Here is a 22,218-nt window from a genome sequence, read left to right as displayed (position 1 = left end):
CACACAGGGATAGTGTGAGTACACACACAGGGATAGTGTGAGCACACACAGGGATAGTGTGAGTACACGCACACGGGGATAGTGTGAGTACACGCACAGTGATAGTGTGAGTACACACAGGGATAGTGTGAGTACACGCAAACGGGTATAGTGTGAGCACACACAGGGATAGTGTGAGTACACACACAGGGATAGTGTGAGCACACACACAGGGATAGTGTGAGTACACACACAGGGATAGTGTGAACACACAAAGGGATAGTGTGAGTACACACGGGGATAGTGTGAGCACACACACAGGGATAGTGTGAGCACACACAGGGATAGTGTGAGTACACACAAAGGGATAGTGTGAGTACACAAAGGGATAGTGTGAGTACACACACAGTGATAGTGTGAGTACACACAGGGATAGTGTGAGCACACAAAGGGATATTGTGAGTACACACACAGGGATAGTGTGAGCACACACAGGGATAGTGTGAGTACACACAGGGATAGTGTGAGCACACACAGGGATAGTGTGAGTACACACACAGGGATAGTGTGAGTACACGCACACGGGGATAGTGTGAGCACACACAGGGATAGTGTGAGTACACACAGGGATAGTGTGAGCACACACAGGGATAGTGTGAGTACACACAGGGATAGTATGAGTACACACAGGGATATGAGTACACACACAGGGATAGTGTGAGTACACACAGGGATAGTATGAGTTCACACAGGGATAGTGTGAGTACACACAGGGATAGTGTGAGCACACACAGGGATAGTGTGAGTACACAAACAGTGATAGTGTGAGTACACACACACGGGGATAGTGTGCGAACACACAGGGATAGTATGAGTACACACAGGGATAGTGTGAGCACACTCAGGAATAGTGTGAGTACAGACAGGGATAGTATGAGCACACACAGGGATTGTGTGAGCACACACACAGGGATAGTGTGAGTACACACACAGGGATAGTGTGAGTACACACACAGGGATAGTATGAGTACACACACAGGGAGAGTGTGAGCACACACACAGGGAGAGTGTGAATATACACAGGGATAGTGTGAGTACACACAGGGATAGTGTGAGTACACACACAGGGATAGTGTGAGTACACACACAGGGATAGTGTGAGTACACGAGTACACACACGGGGATAGTGTGAGTACACACAGGGATAGTGTGAACACACACACAGGGATAGTGTGAGTACACACACAGGGATAGTGTGAGTACACACAGGGATAGTGTGAGCACACACAGGGATAGTGTGAGTACACACACAGGGATAGTGTGAGTACACACACAGGGATAGTGTGAGCACACACAGGGATCGTGTGAGTACACACGGGGAGAGTGTGAGTACACACACAGGGATAGTGTGAGTACACACAGGGATAGTGTGAGCACACACACAGGGATAGTGTGAGCACACACAGGGATAGTGTGAGTACACACACAGTGATAGTGTGAGTACACACAGGGATCGTGTGAGCACACACACAGGGATAGTGTGAGTACACACATGGATAGTGTGAGCACACACACAGGGATAGTGTGAGTACACACAGGGATAGTGTGTGCACACACAAAGGGATAGTGTGAGTACACACAGGGATAGTGTGAGCACACACAGGGATAGTGTGAGTACACACAGGGATAGTGTGAGCACACACAAGGATTGTGTGAGCACACACACAGGGATTTTAGTGTGAGTACACACAGGGATAGTGTGAGTACACACTGGGATAGTGTGAGTACACACAGGGATAGTCACACAGGGATAGTGTGAATACACACAGGGATAGTGTGAGTACACACAGGGATAATGTGAGTACACACAGGGATAGTGTGAGCACACACACAGGGATAGTGTGAGTATACACACAGGGATAGCGTGAGCACACACAGGGATAGCGTGAGTACACACAGGGATAGTGTGAGTACACACACAGGGATAGTGTGAGTACACACAGGGATAGTGTGAGTATACACAGGGATAGTGTGAGTACACACACAGGGATAGTGTGAGTACACACACAGGGATAGTGTGAGCACACACAGGGATAGTGTGAGTACACACACAGGAATAGTGTGAGTACACACACAGGGATAGTGTGAGCACACACAGGGATAGTGTGAGTACACACACAGGGATAGTGTGAGTACACGCACAGGGATAGTGTGAGTACACACAGGGATAGTGTGAGCACACACAGGGATAGTGTGAGTACACACACAGGGATAGTGTGAGTACACGCACACGGGGATAGTGTGAGCACACACAGGGACAGTGTGAGTACACACACAGGGATAGTGTGAGTACACACAGGGATAGTGTGAGTACACACAGGGATAGTATGAGCACACACAGGGATAGTGTGAGTACACAAACAGTGATAGTGTGAGTACACACACACGGGGATAGTGTGAGAACACACAGGGATAGTATGAGCACACACAGGGATAGTGTGAGCACACTCAGGGATAGTGTGAGGACACACAGGGATAGTATGAGCACACACAGGGATAGTGTGAGCACACACACAGGGATAGTGTGAGTACACACACAGGGATAGTGTGAGTACACACACAGGGAGAGTGTGAGCACACACACAGGGAGAGTGTGAGTACACACAGGGATAGTGTGAGTATACACACAGGGATAGTGTGAGTACACACACAGGGATAGTGTGAGTACGTGAGTACACACACGGGGATAGTGTGAGTACACACAGGGATAGTGTGAACACACACACAGGGATAGTGTGAGTACACACACGGGGATAGTGTGAGTACACACAGGGATAGTGTGAGTACACACACAGGGATAGTGTGAGTACACACACGGGGATAGTGTGAGTATACACAGAGATAGTATGAGTACACACACAGGGATAGTGTGAGTACACACACAGGGATAGTGTGAGCACACACAGGGATAGTGTGAGTACACACACAGGGATAGTGTGAGTACACACAGGGATAGTGTGAGTACACGCACAGGGAAAGTGTGAGTACACACAGGGATAGTGTGAGTACACGCACAGGGGGATAGTGTGAACACACACAGGGATAGTGTGAGTACACACACAGGGATAGTGTGAGCACACACAGGGATAGTGTGAGTACACGCACAGGGATAGTGTGACCACACACAGGGATAGTGTGAGCACACACAGGGATAGTGTGAGTACACACACAGGGATAGTGTGAGCACACACAGGGATAGTGTGAGTACACTCACACGGGGATAGTGTGAGTACACGCACAGTGATAGTGTGAGTACACACAGGGATAGTGTGAGTACACGCAAACGGGGATAGTGTGAGCACACACAGGGATAGTGTGAGTACACACACAGGGATAGTGTGAGCACACACACAGGGATAGTGTGAGCACACACAGGGATAGTGTGAGTACACACACAGGGATAGTGTGAGCACACACACAGGGATAGTGTGAGTACACACACAGGGATAGTGTGAACACACAAAGGGATAGTGTGAGTACACACGGGGATAGTGTGAGCACACACACAGGGATAGTGTGAGCACACACAGGGATAGTGTGAGTACACACAAAGGGATAGTGTGAGTACACAAAGGGATAGTGTGAGTACACACACAGTGATAGTGTGAGTACACACACAGTGATAGTGTGAGCACACAAGGGATAGTGTGAGTACACGCACACGGGGATAGTGTGAGCACACACAGGGATAGTGTGAGTACACACAGGGATAGTGTGAGCACACACAGGGATAGTGTGAGTACACACAGGGATAGTATGAGTACACACAGGGATATGAGTACACACACAGGGATAGTGTGAGTACACACAGGGATAGTATGAGTACACACAGGGATAGTGTGAGTACACACAGGGATAGTGTGAGCACACACAGGGATAGTGTGAGTACACAAACAGTGATAGTGTGAGTACACACACACGGGGATAGTGTGAAAACACACAGGGATAGTATGAGTACACACAGGGATAGTGTGAGCACACTCAGGAATAGTGTGAGTACAGACAGGGATAGTATGAGCACATACAGGGATTGTGTGAGCACACACACAGGGATAGTGTGAGTACACACACAGGGATAGTGTGAGTACACACACAGGGATAGTGTGAGTACACACACAGGGATAGTGTGAGTACACACACAGGGAGAGTGTGAGCACACACACAGGGAGAGTGTGAATATACACAGGGATAGTGTGAGTACACAGGGATAGTGTGAGCACAAACAGGGATAGTGTGAGCACACACAGGGATAGTGTGAGTACACACACAGGGATAGTGTGAGTACACACACAGGGATAGTGTGAGCACACACACAGGGATAGTGTGAGCACACACAGGGAGAGTGTGAGCACACACAGGGATAGTGTGAGCACACACAGGGATAGTGTGAGTACACACACAGGGATAGTGTGAGCACACACAGGGACAGTGTGAGTACACACGGGAATAGTGTGAGTACACACACATAGTGTGAACACACACACAGGGATAGTGTGAGTACACACACGGGGATAGTTTGAGTACACACAGGGATAGTGTGAGTACACACACAGGGATAGTGTGAGTACACACACAGGGATAGTGTGAGTACACACACAGGGATAGTGTGAGCAAACACAGGGATAGTGTGAGTACACACAGGGATCGTGTGAGTACACACGGGGAGAGTGTGAGTACACACACAGGGATAGTGTGAGTACACACAGGGATAGTGTGAGCACACACACAGGGATAGTGTGAGCACACACAGGGATAGTGTGAGTACACACACAGTGATAGTGTGAGTACACACAGGGATCGTGTGAGCACACACACAGGGATAGTGTGAGTACACACATGGATAGTGTGAGCACACACACAGGGATAGTGTGAGTACACACAGGGATCGTGTGAGTACACGCACACGGGGATAGTGTGAGCACACACAGGGACAGTGTGAGTACACACACAGGGATAGTGTGAGTACACACAGGGATAGTGTGAGTACACACAGGGATAGTGTGAGCACACACAGGGATAGTGTGAGTACACAAACAGTGATAGTGTGAGTACACACACACGGGGATAGTGTGAGAACACACAGGGATAGTATGAGCACACACAGGGATAGTGTGAGCACACTCAGGGATAGTGTGAGGACACACAGGGATAGTATGAGCACACACAGGGATAGTGTGAGCACACACACAGGGATAGTGTGAGTACACACACAGGGATAGTGTGAGTACACACACAGGGAGAGTGTGAGCACACACACAGGGAGAGTGTGAGTACACACAGGGATAGTGTGAGTATACACACAGGGATAGTGTGAGTACACACACAGGGATAGTGTGAGTACGTGAGTACACACACGGGGATAGTGTGAGTACACACAGGGATAGTGTGAACACACACACAGGGATAGTGTGAGTACACACACGGGGATAGTGTGAGTACACACAGGGATAGTGTGAGTACACACACAGGGATAGTGTGAGTACACACACAGGGATAGTGTGAGTACACACACGGGGATAGTGTGAGTATACACAGAGATAGTATGAGTACACACACAGGGATAGTGTGAGTACACACACAGGGATAGTGTGAGCACACACAGGGATAGTGTGAGTACACACACAGGGATAGTGTGAGTACACACAGGGATAGTGTGAGTACACGCACAGGGAAAGTGTGAGTACACACAGGGATAGTGTGAGTACACGCACAGGGGGATAGTGTGAGCACACACAGGGATAGTGTGAGTACACACAGGGATAGTGTGAGTACACACAGGGATAGTGTGAGTACACGCAAACGGGGATAGTGTGAGCACACACAGGGATAGTGTGAGTACACACACAGGGATAGTGTGAGCACACACACAGGGATAGTGTGAGTACACACACAGGGATAGTGTGAACACACAAAGGGATAGTGTGAGTACACACGGGGATAGTGTGAGCACACACAAAGGGATAGTGTGAGTACACACACAGTGATAGTGTGAGTACACACACAGTGATAGTGTGAGCACACAAGGGATAGTGTGAGTACACGCACACGGGGATAGTGTGAGCACACACAGGGATAGTGTGAGTACACACAGGGATAGTGTGAGCACACACAGGGATAGTGTGAGTACACACAGGGATAGTATGAGTACACACAGGGATATGAGTACACACACAGGGATAGTGTGAGTACACACAGGGATAGTATGAGTACACACAGGGATAGTGTGAGTACACACAGGGATAGTGTGAGCACACACAGGGATAGTGTGAGTACACAAACAGTGATAGTGTGAGTACACACACACGGGGATAGTGTGAAAACACACAGGGATAGTATGAGTACACACAGGGATAGTGTGAGCACTCAGGAATAGTGTGAGTACAGACAGGGATAGTATGAGCACACACAGGGATTGTGTGAGCACACACACAGGGATAGTGTGAGTACACACACAGGGATAGTGTGAGTACACACACAGGGATAGTGTGAGTACACACACAGGGATAGTGTGAGTACACACACAGGGAGAGTGTGAGCACACACACAGGGAGAGTGTGAATATACACAGGGATAGTGTGAGTACACAGGGATAGTGTGAGCACACACAGGGATAGTGTGAGTACACGCACACGGGGATAGTGTGAGTACACGCACAGTGATAGTGTGAGTACACACAGGGATAGTGTGAGTACACGCAAACGGGTATAGTGTGAGCACACACAGGGATAGTGTGAGTACACACACAGGGATAGTGTGAGCACACACACAGGGATAGTGTGAGTACACACACAGGGATAGTGTGAACACACAAAGGGATAGTGTGAGTACACACGGGGATAGTGTGAGCACACACACAGGGATAGTGTGAGCACACACAGGGATAGTGTGAGTACACACAAAGGGATAGTGTGAGTACACAAAGGGATAGTGTGAGTACACACACAGTGATAGTGTGAGTACACACAGGGATAGTGTGAGCACACAAAGGGATATTGTGAGTACACACACAGGGATAGTGTGAGCACACACAGGGATAGTGTGAGTACACACAGGGATAGTGTGAGCACACACAGGGATAGTGTGAGTACACACACAGGGATAGTGTGAGTACACGCACACGGGGATAGTGTGAGCACACACAGGGATAGTGTGAGTACACACAGGGATAGTGTGAGCACACACAGGGATAGTGTGAGTACACACAGGGATAGTATGAGTACACACAGGGATATGAGTACACACACAGGGATAGTGTGAGTACACACAGGGATAGTATGAGTTCACACAGGGATAGTGTGAGTACACACAGGGATAGTGTGAGCACACACAGGGATAGTGTGAGTACACAAACAGTGATAGTGTGAGTACACACACACGGGGATAGTGTGCGAACACACAGGGATAGTATGAGTACACACAGGGATAGTGTGAGCACACTCAGGAATAGTGTGAGTACAGACAGGGATAGTATGAGCACACACAGGGATTGTGTGAGCACACACACAGGGATAGTGTGAGTACACACACAGGGATAGTGTGAGTACACACACAGGGATAGTATGAGTACACACACAGGGAGAGTGTGAGCACACACACAGGGAGAGTGTGAATATACACAGGGATAGTGTGAGTACACACAGGGATAGTGTGAGTACACACACAGGGATAGTGTGAGTACACACACAGGGATAGTGTGAGTACACGAGTACACACACGGGGATAGTGTGAGTACACACAGGGATAGTGTGAACACACACACAGGGATAGTGTGAGTACACACACAGGGATAGTGTGAGTACACACAGGGATAGTGTGAGCACACACAGGGATAGTGTGAGTACACACACAGGGATAGTGTGAGTACACACACAGGGATAGTGTGAGCACACACAGGGATCGTGTGAGTACACACGGGGAGAGTGTGAGTACACACACAGGGATAGTGTGAGTACACACAGGGATAGTGTGAGCACACACACAGGGATAGTGTGAGCACACACAGGGATAGTGTGAGTACACACACAGTGATAGTGTGAGTACACACAGGGATCGTGTGAGCACACACACAGGGATAGTGTGAGTACACACATGGATAGTGTGAGCACACACACAGGGATAGTGTGAGTACACACAGGGATAGTGTGTGCACACACAAAGGGATAGTGTGAGTACACACAGGGATAGTGTGAGCACACACAGGGATAGTGTGAGTACACACAGGGATAGTGTGAGTACACACAGGGATAGTGTGAGCACACACAAGGATTGTGTGAGCACACACACAGGGATTTTAGTGTGAGTACACACAGGGATAGTGTGAGTACACACTGGGATAGTGTGAGTACACACAGGGATAGTCACACAGGGATAGTGTGAATACACACAGGGATAGTGTGAGTACACACAGGGATAATGTGAGTACACACAGGGATAGTGTGAGCACACACACAGGGATAGTGTGAGTATACACACAGGGATAGCGTGAGCACACACAGGGATAGCGTGAGTACACACAGGGATAGTGTGAGTACACACACAGGGATAGTGTGAGTACACACAGGGATAGTGTGAGTATACACAGGGATAGTGTGAGTACACACACAGGGATAGTGTGAGTACACACACAGGGATAGTGTGAGCACACACAGGGATAGTGTGAGTACACACACAGGAATAGTGTGAGTACACACACAGGGATAGTGTGAGCACACACAGGGATAGTGTGAGTACACACACAGGGATAGTGTGAGTACACGCACAGGGATAGTGTGAGTACACACAGGGATAGTGTGAGCACACACAGGGATAGTGTGAGTACACACACAGGGATAGTGTGAGTACACGCACACGGGGATAGTGTGAGCACACACAGGGACAGTGTGAGTACACACACAGGGATAGTGTGAGTACACACAGGGATAGTGTGAGTACACACAGGGATAGTATGAGCACACACAGGGATAGTGTGAGTACACAAACAGTGATAGTGTGAGTACACACACACGGGGATAGTGTGAGAACACACAGGGATAGTATGAGCACACACAGGGATAGTGTGAGCACACTCAGGGATAGTGTGAGGACACACAGGGATAGTATGAGCACACACAGGGATAGTGTGAGCACACACACAGGGATAGTGTGAGTACACACACAGGGATAGTGTGAGTACACACACAGGGAGAGTGTGAGCACACACACAGGGAGAGTGTGAGTACACACAGGGATAGTGTGAGTATACACACAGGGATAGTGTGAGTACACACACAGGGATAGTGTGAGTACGTGAGTACACACACGGGGATAGTGTGAGTACACACAGGGATAGTGTGAACACACACACAGGGATAGTGTGAGTACACACACGGGGATAGTGTGAGTACACACAGGGATAGTGTGAGTACACACACAGGGATAGTGTGAGTACACACACGGGGATAGTGTGAGTATACACAGAGATAGTATGAGTACACACACAGGGATAGTGTGAGTACACACACAGGGATAGTGTGAGCACACACAGGGATAGTGTGAGTACACACACAGGGATAGTGTGAGTACACACAGGGATAGTGTGAGTACACGCACAGGGAAAGTGTGAGTACACACAGGGATAGTGTGAGTACACGCACAGGGGGATAGTGTGAACACACACAGGGATAGTGTGAGTACACACACAGGGATAGTGTGAGCACACACAGGGATAGTGTGAGTACACGCACAGGGATAGTGTGACCACACACAGGGATAGTGTGAGCACACACAGGGATAGTGTGAGTACACACACAGGGATAGTGTGAGCACACACAGGGATAGTGTGAGTACACTCACACGGGGATAGTGTGAGTACACGCACAGTGATAGTGTGAGTACACACAGGGATAGTGTGAGTACACGCAAACGGGGATAGTGTGAGCACACACAGGGATAGTGTGAGTACACACACAGGGATAGTGTGAGCACACACACAGGGATAGTGTGAGCACACACAGGGATAGTGTGAGTACACACACAGGGATAGTGTGAGCACACACACAGGGATAGTGTGAGTACACACACAGGGATAGTGTGAACACACAAAGGGATAGTGTGAGTACACACGGGGATAGTGTGAGCACACACACAGGGATAGTGTGAGCACACACAGGGATAGTGTGAGTACACACAAAGGGATAGTGTGAGTACACAAAGGGATAGTGTGAGTACACACACAGTGATAGTGTGAGTACACACACAGTGATAGTGTGAGCACACAAGGGATAGTGTGAGTACACGCACACGGGGATAGTGTGAGCACACACAGGGATAGTGTGAGTACACACAGGGATAGTGTGAGCACACACAGGGATAGTGTGAGTACACACAGGGATAGTATGAGTACACACAGGGATATGAGTACACACACAGGGATAGTGTGAGTACACACAGGGATAGTATGAGTACACACAGGGATAGTGTGAGTACACACAGGGATAGTGTGAGCACACACAGGGATAGTGTGAGTACACAAACAGTGATAGTGTGAGTACACACACACGGGGATAGTGTGAAAACACACAGGGATAGTATGAGTACACACAGGGATAGTGTGAGCACACTCAGGAATAGTGTGAGTACAGACAGGGATAGTATGAGCACACACAGGGATTGTGTGAGCACACACACAGGGATAGTGTGAGTACACACACAGGGATAGTGTGAGTACACACACAGGGATAGTGTGAGTACACACACAGGGATAGTGTGAGTACACACACAGGGAGAGTGTGAGCACACACACAGGGAGAGTGTGAATATACACAGGGATAGTGTGAGTACACAGGGATAGTGTGAGCACACACAGGGATAGTGTGAGCACACACAGGGATAGTGTGAGTACACACACAGGGATAGTGTGAGTACACACACAGGGATAGTGTGAGCACACACAGGGAGAGTGTGAGCACACACAGGGATAGTGTGAGCACACACAGGGATAGTGTGAGTACACACACAGGGATAGTGTGAGCACACACAGGGACAGTGTGAGTACACACGGGAATAGTGTGAGTACACACACATAGTGTGAACACACACACAGGGATAGTGTGAGTACACACACGGGGATAGTTTGAGTACACACAGGGATAGTGTGAGTACACACACAGGGATAGTGTGAGTACACACACAGGGATAGTGTGAGTACACACACAGGGATAGTGTGAGCAAACACAGGGATAGTGTGAGTACACACAGGGATCGTGTGAGTACACACGGGGAGAGTGTGAGTACACACACAGGGATAGTGTGAGTACACACAGGGATAGTGTGAGCACACACACAGGGATAGTGTGAGCACACACAGGGATAGTGTGAGTACACACACAGTGATAGTGTGAGTACACACAGGGATCGTGTGAGCACACACACAGGGATAGTGTGAGTACACACATGGATAGTGTGAGCACACACACAGGGATAGTGTGAGTACACACAGGGATCGTGTGAGTACACGCACACGGGGATAGTGTGAGCACACACAGGGACAGTGTGAGTACACACACAGGGATAGTGTGAGTACACACAGGGATAGTGTGAGTACACACAGGGATAGTGTGAGCACACACAGGGATAGTGTGAGTACACAAACAGTGATAGTGTGAGTACACACACACGGGGATAGTGTGAGAACACACAGGGATAGTATGAGCACACACAGGGATAGTGTGAGCACACTCAGGGATAGTGTGAGGACACACAGGGATAGTATGAGCACACACAGGGATAGTGTGAGCACACACACAGGGATAGTGTGAGTACACACACAGGGATAGTGTGAGTACACACACAGGGAGAGTGTGAGCACACACACAGGGAGAGTGTGAGTACACACAGGGATAGTGTGAGTATACACACAGGGATAGTGTGAGTACACACACAGGGATAGTGTGAGTACGTGAGTACACACACGGGGATAGTGTGAGTACACACAGGGATAGTGTGAACACACACACAGGGATAGTGTGAGTACACACACGGGGATAGTGTGAGTACACACAGGGATAGTGTGAGTACACACACAGGGATAGTGTGAGTACACACACAGGGATAGTGTGAGTACACACACGGGGATAGTGTGAGTATACACAGAGATAGTATGAGTACACACACAGGGATAGTGTGAGTACACACACAGGGATAGTGTGAGCACACACAGGGATAGTGTGAGTACACACACAGGGATAGTGTGAGTACACACAGGGATAGTGTGAGTACACGCACAGGGAAAGTGTGAGTACACACAGGGATAGTGTGAGTACACGCACAGGGGGATAGTGTGAGCACACACAGGGATAGTGTGAGTACACACAGGGATAGTGTGAGTACACACAGGGATAGTGTGAGTACACGCAAACGGGGATAGTGTGAGCACACACAGGGATAGTGTGAGTACACACACAGGGATAGTGTGAGCACACACACAGGGATAGTGTGAGTACACACACAGGGATAGTGTGAACACACAAAGGGATAGTGTGAGTACACACGGGGATAGTGTGAGCACACACAAAGGGATAGTGTGAGTACACACACAGTGATAGTGTGAGTACACACACAGTGATAGTGTGAGCACACAAGGGATAGTGTGAGTACACGCACACGGGGATAGTGTGAGCACACACAGGGATAGTGTGAGTACACACAGGGATAGTGTGAGCACACACAGGGATAGTGTGAGTACACACAGGGATAGTATGAGTACACACAGGGATATGAGTACACACACAGGGATAGTGTGAGTACACACAGGGATAGTATGAGTACACACAGGGATAGTGTGAGTACACACAGGGATAGTGTGAGCACACACAGGGATAGTGTGAGTACACAAACAGTGATAGTGTGAGTACACACACACGGGGATAGTGTGAAAACACACAGGGATAGTATGAGTACACACAGGGATAGTGTGAGCACTCAGGAATAGTGTGAGTACAGACAGGGATAGTATGAGCACACACAGGGATTGTGTGAGCACACACACAGGGATAGTGTGAGTACACACACAGGGATAGTGTGAGTACACACACAGGGATAGTGTGAGTACACACACAGGGATAGTGTGAGTACACACACAGGGAGAGTGTGAGCACACACACAGGGAGAGTGTGAATATACACAGGGATAGTGTGAGTACACAGGGATAGTGTGAGCACACACAGGGATAGTGTGAGCACACACAGGGATAGTGTGAGTACACACACAGGGATAGTGTGAGTACACACACAGGGATCGTGTGAGCACACACAGGGATAGTGTGAGCACACACAGGGAGAGTGTGAGCACACACAGGGATAGTGTGAGCACACACAGGGATAGTGTGAGTACACACACAGGGATAGTGTGAGCACACACAGGGACAGTGTGAGTACACACGGGAATAGTGTGAGTACACACACATAGTGTGAACACACACACAGGGATAGTGTGAGTACACACACGGGGATAGTTTGAGTACACACAGGGATAGTGTGAGTACACACACAGGGATAGTGTGAGTACACACACAGGGATAGTGTGAGTACACACACAGGGATAGTGTGAGCAAACACAGGGATAGTGTGAGTACACACAGGGATCGTGTGAGTACACACGGGGAGAGTGTGAGTACACACACAGGGATAGTGTGAGTACACACAGGGATAGTGTGAGCACACACACAGGGATAGTGTGAGCACACACAGGGATAGTGTGAGTACACACACAGTGATAGTGTGAGTACACACAGGGATCGTGTGAGCACACACACAGGGATAGTGTGAGTACACACATGGATAGTGTGAGCACACACACAGGGATAGTGTGAGTACACACAGGGATAGTGTGTGCACACACAAAGGGATAGTGTGAGTACACACAGGGATAGTGTGAGCACACACAGGGATAGTGTGAGTACACACAGCGATAGTGTGAGTACACACAGGGATAGTGTGAGCACACACAGGGATTGTGTGAGCACACACACAGGGATTTTAGTGTGAGTACACACAGGGATAGTGTGAGTACACACTGGGATAGTGTGAGTACACACAGGGATAGTCACACAGGGATAGTGTGAGTACACACAGGGATAGTGTGAGCACACACACAGGGATAGTGTGAGTATACACACAGGGATAGTGTGAGCACACACAGGGATAGCGTGAGTACACACAGGGATAGTGCGAGTACACACGCAGGGATAGTGTGAGTACACACACGGGGATAGTGTGAGTACACACAGGGATAGTGTGAGTACACACACAGGGATAGTGTGAGTACACACACAGGGATAGTGTGAGTACACACACGGGGATAGTGTGAGTATACACAGAGATAGTATGAGTACACACACAGGGATAGTGTGAGTACACACACAGGGATAGTGTGAGCACACACAGGGATAGTGTGAGTACACACACAGGGATAGTGTGAGTACACACAGGGATAGTGTGAGTACACGCACAGGGAAAGTGTGAGTACACACAGGGATAGTGTGAGTACACGCACAGGGGGATAGTGTGAGCACACACAGGGATAGTGTGAGTACACACAGGGATAGTGTGAGTACACACAGGGATAGTGTGAGTACACGCAAACGGGGATAGTGTGAGCACACACAGGGATAGTGTGAGTACACACACAGGGATAGTGTGAGCACACACACAGGGATAGTGTGAGTACACACACAGGGATAGTGTGAACACACAAAGGGATAGTGTGAGTACACACGGGGATAGTGTGAGCACACACAAAGGGATAGTGTGAGTACACACACAGTGATAGTGTGAGTACACACACAGTGATAGTGTGAGCACACAAGGGATAGTGTGAGTACACGCACACGGGGATAGTGTGAGCACACACAGGGATAGTGTGAGTACACACAGGGATAGTGTGAGCACACACAGGGATAGTGTGAGTACACACAGGGATAGTATGAGTACACACAGGGATATGAGTACACACACAGGGATAGTGTGAGTACACACAGGGATAGTATGAGTACACACAGGGATAGTGTGAGTACACACAGGGATAGTGTGAGCACACACAGGGATAGTGTGAGTACACAAACAGTGATAGTGTGAGTACACACACACGGGGATAGTGTGAAAACACACAGGGATAGTATGAGTACACACAGGGATAGTGTGAGCACTCAGGAATAGTGTGAGTACAGACAGGGATAGTATGAGCACACACAGGGATTGTGTGAGCACACACACAGGGATAGTGTGAGTACACACACAGGGATAGTGTGAGTACACACACAGGGATAGTGTGAGTACACACACAGGGATAGTGTGAGTACACACACAGGGAGAGTGTGAGCACACACACAGGGAGAGTGTGAATATACACAGGGATAGTGTGAGTACACAGGGATAGTGTGAGCACACACAGGGATAGTGTGAGCACACACAGGGATAGTGTGAGTACACACACAGGGATAGTGTGAGTACACACACAGGGATCGTGTGAGCACACACAGGGATAGTGTGAGCACACACAGGGAGAGTGTGAGCACACACAGGGATAGTGTGAGCACACACAGGGATAGTGTGAGTACACACACAGGGATAGTGTGAGCACACACAGGGACAGTGTGAGTACACACGGGAATAGTGTGAGTACACACACATAGTGTGAACACACACACAGGGATAGTGTGAGTACACACACGGGGATAGTTTGAGTACACACAGGGATAGTGTGAGTACACACACAGGGATAGTGTGAGTACACACACAGGGATAGTGTGAGTACACACACAGGGATAGTGTGAGCAAACACAGGGATAGTGTGAGTACACACAGGGATCGTGTGAGTACACACGGGGAGAGTGTGAGTACACACACAGGGATAGTGTGAGTACACACAGGGATAGTGTGAGCACACACACAGGGATAGTGTGAGCACACACAGGGATAGTGTGAGTACACACACAGTGATAGTGTGAGTACACACAGGGATCGTGTGAGCACACACACAGGGATAGTGTGAGTACACACATGGATAGTGTGAGCACACACACAGGGATAGTGTGAGTACACACAGGGATAGTGTGTGCACACACAAAGGGATAGTGTGAGTACACACAGGGATAGTGTGAGCACACACAGGGATAGTGTGAGTACACACAGCGATAGTGTGAGTACACACAGGGATAGTGTGAGCACACACAGGGATTGTGTGAGCACACACACAGGGATTTTAGTGTGAGTACACACAGGGATAGTGTGAGTACACACTGGGATAGTGTGAGTACACACAGGGATAGTCACACAGGGATAGTGTGAGTACACACAGGGATAGTGTGAGCACACACACAGGGATAGTGTGAGTATACACACAGGGATAGTGTGAGCACACACAGGGATAGCGTGAGTACACACAGGGATAGTGCGAGTACACACGCAGGGATAGTGTGAGTACACACAGGGATAGTGTGAGTATACGGACAGGGATAGTGTGAGCACACACAGGGATAGTGTGAGCACACACACAGGGATAGTGTGAGTACACACAGGGATAGTGTGAGTACACACACAGGGAAAGTGTGAGCACACGTACAGGGATAGTGTGAGTACACACGGGGATAGTGTGAGCACACACACAGGGATAGTGTGAGTACACACAGGGATAGTGTGCGTACACACAGGGATAGTGTGAGCACACACAGGGATAGTGTGAGTACACGAGTACACACACGGCGATAGTGTGAGTACACACAGGGATAGTGTGAACACACACACAGGGATAGTGTGACTACACACACGGGGATAGTGTGAGTACACACAGGGATAGTGTGAGTACACACACAGGGATAGTGTGAGTACACACACAGGGATAGTGTGAGTACACACAGGGATAGTGTGAGCACACACACAGGGATAGTGTGAGCACACACAGGGATAGTGTGAGTACACACACAGGGATAGTGTGAGTACACACAGGGATCATGTGAGCACACACACAGGGATAGTGTGAGTACACACAGGGATAGTGTGAGCACACACACAGGGATAGTGTGAGTACACACAGGGATAGTGTGAGCACACACAGGGACAGTGTGAGTACACACAGGGACAGTGTGAGTACACACAGCGATAGTGTGAGTACACACAGGGATAGTGTGAGCACACACAGGGATTGTGTGAGCACACACACAGGGATTTTAGTGTGAGTACACACACAGGGATAGTGTGAGTACACACTGGGATAGTGTGAGTACACACAGGGATAGTCACACAGGGATAGTGTGAGTACACACAGGGATAGTGTGAGCACACACAGGGATAGTGTGAGTACACACACAGGGAGAGAGTGAGTATACACACAGGGATAGTGTGAGCACACACAGGGATAGCGTGAGTACACACAGGGATAGTGTGAGTACACACACAGGGATAGTGTGAGTACACACACAGGGATAGTGTGAGTACACACAGGGATAGTATGAGTATACAGACAGGGATAGTGTGAGCACACACAGGGATAGTGTGAGTACACACACAGGGATAGTGTGAGCACACACCGGGATAGTGTGAGTACACACACAGGGATAGTGTGAGTACACACACAGGGATAGTGTGAGTACACACAGGGATAGTGTGAGTACACACAGGGATAGTATGAGTACACACACAGGGATAGTGTGTGTACACACAGGGATAGTGTGAGTACACACACAGGGATAGTGTGAGTACACACACAGGGATAGTATGAGTACACACACAGGGATAGTGTGAGTACACACAGGGATAGTGTGAGTACACACTGGGATAGTGTGAGTACACACAGGGATAGTCACACAGGGATAGTGTGAGTACATACAGGGATAGTGTGAGTACACACAGGGATAATGTGAGTACACAGAGGGATAGTGTGAGTACACACAGGGATAGTGTGAGCACACACAGGGATAGTGTGAGTACACACACAGGGATAGAGTACACACACAGGGATAGTGTGAGCACACACAGGGATAGCGTGAGTACACACAGGGATAGTGTGAGTACACACACAGGGATAGTGTGAGTACACACAGGGATAGTATGAGTATACAGACAGGGATAGTGTGAGCACACACAGGGATAGTGTGAGTATACAAACAGGGATAGTGTGAGCACACACAGGGATAGTGTGAGTACACACACAGGGATAGTGTGAGCACACACACAGGGATAGTGTGAGTACACACGGGGATAGTGTGAGTACACACAGGGATAGTGTGAGTACACAGTGATAGTGTGAGCACACACAGGGATAGCGTGCGCACACACCGGGATAGTGTGAGTACACGCAGGGATAGTGTGAGCACACACAGGGATAGTGTGAGTACACGCAGGGATAGTGTGAGTACACACAGGGATAGTGTGTGTACACACACAGGGATAGTATGAGCACACACAGGGATAGTGTGAGTACACACACAGGGATAGTGTGAGTACACACAGGGATAGTGTGAGTACACACAGGGATAGTGTGAGTATAAAGACAGGGATAGTGTGAGTACACACAGGGATAGTGTGAGTACACACACAGGGATAGTGTGAGCACACACACAGGGATAATGTGAGCACACACACAGGGATAGTGTGAGCACACACACAGGGAAAGTATGAGCACACGTACAGGGATAGTGTGAGTACACACGGGGATAGTGTGAGCACACACACAGGGATAGTGTGAGTACACACAGGGATAGTGTGAGTACACACAGGGATGGTGTGAGCACACACACAGGGATAGTGTGAGTACACACGGGGATGGTGTGAGTGCACACGGGGATGGTGGGAGTACACACGGGGATAGTGTGAGCACACACAGGGATAGTGTGAGTACACACATGGATAGTGTGAGCACACACAGGGATAGTGTGAGTACACACACAGGGATAGTGTGAGTACACACAGGGATAGTATGAGTACACACACATGGATTGTGTGAGTACACACAGGGATAGCGTGAGTACACACACAGGGATAGTGTGAGCACACACACAGGGATAGTGTGAGTACACACACAGGGATAGTGTGAGTACACACACAGGCGTAGTGTGAGTACACACACAGGGATAGTGTGAGTACACACACAGTGATAGTGTGAGTACACGCACAGGGTTAGTGTGAGTACACACAGGGATAGTGTGAGTACACACACAGGGATAGTGTGAGTACACACGGGGATAGTGTGAGCACACACAGGGATAGTGTGAGTACACACACAGGGATAGTGTGAGTACACACAGGGATAGTATGAGTTCACACAGGGATAGTGTGAGTACACACAGGGATAGTGTGAGCACACACAGGGATAGTGTGAGTACACAAACAGTGATAGTGTGAGTACACACACACGGGGATAGTGTGCGAACACACAGGGATAGTATGAGTACACACAGGGATAGTGTGAGCACACTCAGGAATAGTGTGAGTACAGACAGGGATAGTATGAGCACACACAGGGATTGTGTGAGCACACACACAGGGATAGTGTGAGTACACACAGGGATAGTGTGAGTACACACACAGGGATAGTATGAGTACACACACAGGGAGAGTGTGAGCACACACACAGGGAGAGTGTGAATATACACAGGGATAGTGTGAGTACACACAGGGATAGTGTGAGTACACACACAGGGATAGTGTGAGTACACACACAGGGATAGTGTGAGTACACGAGTACACACACGGGGATAGTGTGAGTACACACAGGGATAGTGTGAACACACACACAGGGATAGTGTGAGTACACACACAGGGATAGTGTGAGTACACACAGGGATAGTGTGAGCACACACAAGGATTGTGTGAGTACACACACAGGGATAGTGTGAGTACACACACAGGGATAGTGTGAGTACACACACAGGGATAGTGTGAGTACACACACAGGGATAGTGTGAGCACACACAGGGATCGTGTGAGTACACACGGGGAGAGTGTGAGTACACACACAGGGATAGTGTGAGTACACACAGGGATAGTGTGAGCACACACACAGGGATAGTGTGAGCACACACAGGGATAGTGTGAGTACACACACAGTGATAGTGTGAGTACACACAGGGATCGTGTGAGCACACACACAGGGATAGTGTGAGTACACACATGGATAGTGTGAGCACACACACAGGGATAGTGTGAGTACACACAGGGATAGTGTGTGCACACACAAAGGGATAGTGTGAGTACACACAGGGATAGTGTGAGCACACACAGGGATAGTGTGAGCACACACAGGGATAGTGTGAGTACACACAGGGATAGTGTGAGTACACACAGGGATAGTGTGAGCACACACAAGGATTGTGTGAGCACACACACAGGGATTTTAGTGTGAGTACACACAGGGATAGTGTGAGTACACACTGGGATAGTGTGAGTACACACAGGGATAGTCACACAGGGATAGTGTGAATACACACAGGGATAGTGTGAGTACACACAGGGATAATGTGAGTACACACAGGGATAGTGTGAGCACACACACAGGGATAGTGTGAGTATACACACAGGGATAGTGTGAGCACACACAGGGATAGCGTGAGTACACACAGGGATAGTGTGAGTACACACACAGGGATAGTGTGAGTACACACAGGGATAGTGTGAGTATACAGACAGGGATAGTGTGAGCACACACAGGGATAGTGTGAGTACACACAGGGATAGTGTGAGCACACACACAGGGATAGTGTGAGTACACACACAGGGATAGTGTGAGTACACACAGGGATAGTGTGAGTACACACACGGATAGTGTGAGTATACACAGGGATAGTGTGAGTACACACACAGGGATAGTGTGAGTACACACACAGGGATAGTGTGAGCACACACAGGGATAGTGTGAGTACACACACAGGAATAGTGTGAGTACACACACAGGGATAGTGTGAGAACACACAGGGATAGTGTGAGTACACACACAGGGATAGTGTGAGTACACGCACAGGGATAGTGTGAGTACACACAGGGATAGTGTGAGCACACACAGGGATAGTGTGAGTACACACACAGGGATAGTGTGAGTACACGCACACGGGGATAGTGTGAGCACACACAGGGACAGTGTGAGTACACACACAGGGATAGTGTGAGTACACACAGGGATAGTGTGAGTACACACAGGGATAGTATGAGCACACACAGGGATAGTGTGAGTACACAAACAGTGATAGTGTGAGTACACACACACGGGGATAGTGTGAGAACACACAGGGATAGTATGAGCACACACAGGGATAGTGTGAGCACACTCAGGGATAGTGTGAGGACACACAGGGATAGTATGAGCACACACAGGGATAGTGTGAGCACACACACAGGGATAGTGTGAGTACACACACAGGGATAGTGTGAGTACACACACAGGGAGAGTGTGAGCACACACACAGGGAGAGTGTGAGTACACACAGGGATAGTGTGAGTATACACACAGGGATAGTGTGAGTACACACACAGGGATAGTGTGAGTACGTGAGTACACACACGGGGATAGTGTGAGTACACACAGAGATAGTGTGAACACACACACAGGGATAGTGTGAGTACACACACGGGGATAGTGTGAGTACACACAGGGATAGTGTGAGTACACACACAGGGATAGTGTGAGTACACACACAGGGATAGTGTGAGTACACACACGGGGATAGTGTGAGTATACACAGAGATAGTATGAGTACACACACAGGGATGGTGTGAGCACACACACAGGGATAGTGTGAGTACACACGGGGATGGTGTGAGTGCACACGGGGATGGTGGGAGTACACACGGGGATAGTGTGAGCACACACAGGGATAGTGTGAGTACACACATGGATAGTGTGAGCACACACAGGGATAGTGTGAGTACACACACAGGGATAGTGTGAGTACACACAGGGATAGTATGAGTACACACACATGGATTGTGTGAGTACACACAGGGATAGCGTGAGTACACACACAGGGATAGTGTGAGCACACACACAGGGATAGTGTGAGTACACACACAGGGATAGTGTGAGTACACACACAGGCGTAGTGTGAGTACACACACAGTGATAGTGTGAGTACACGCACAGGGTTAGTGTGAGTACACACAGGGATAGTGTGAGTACACACACAGGGATAGTGTGAGTACACACGGGGATAGTGTG

The sequence above is a fragment of the Pristiophorus japonicus genome, chromosome 17, assembly GCF_044704955.1.
Source record: "Pristiophorus japonicus isolate sPriJap1 chromosome 17, sPriJap1.hap1, whole genome shotgun sequence".
Classification (NCBI taxonomy): Eukaryota; Metazoa; Chordata; class Chondrichthyes; family Pristiophoridae; genus Pristiophorus; species Pristiophorus japonicus.
The sequence above is the reverse complement of the archived record's forward strand: the minus strand, read 5'-3'. Positions refer to the sequence as shown.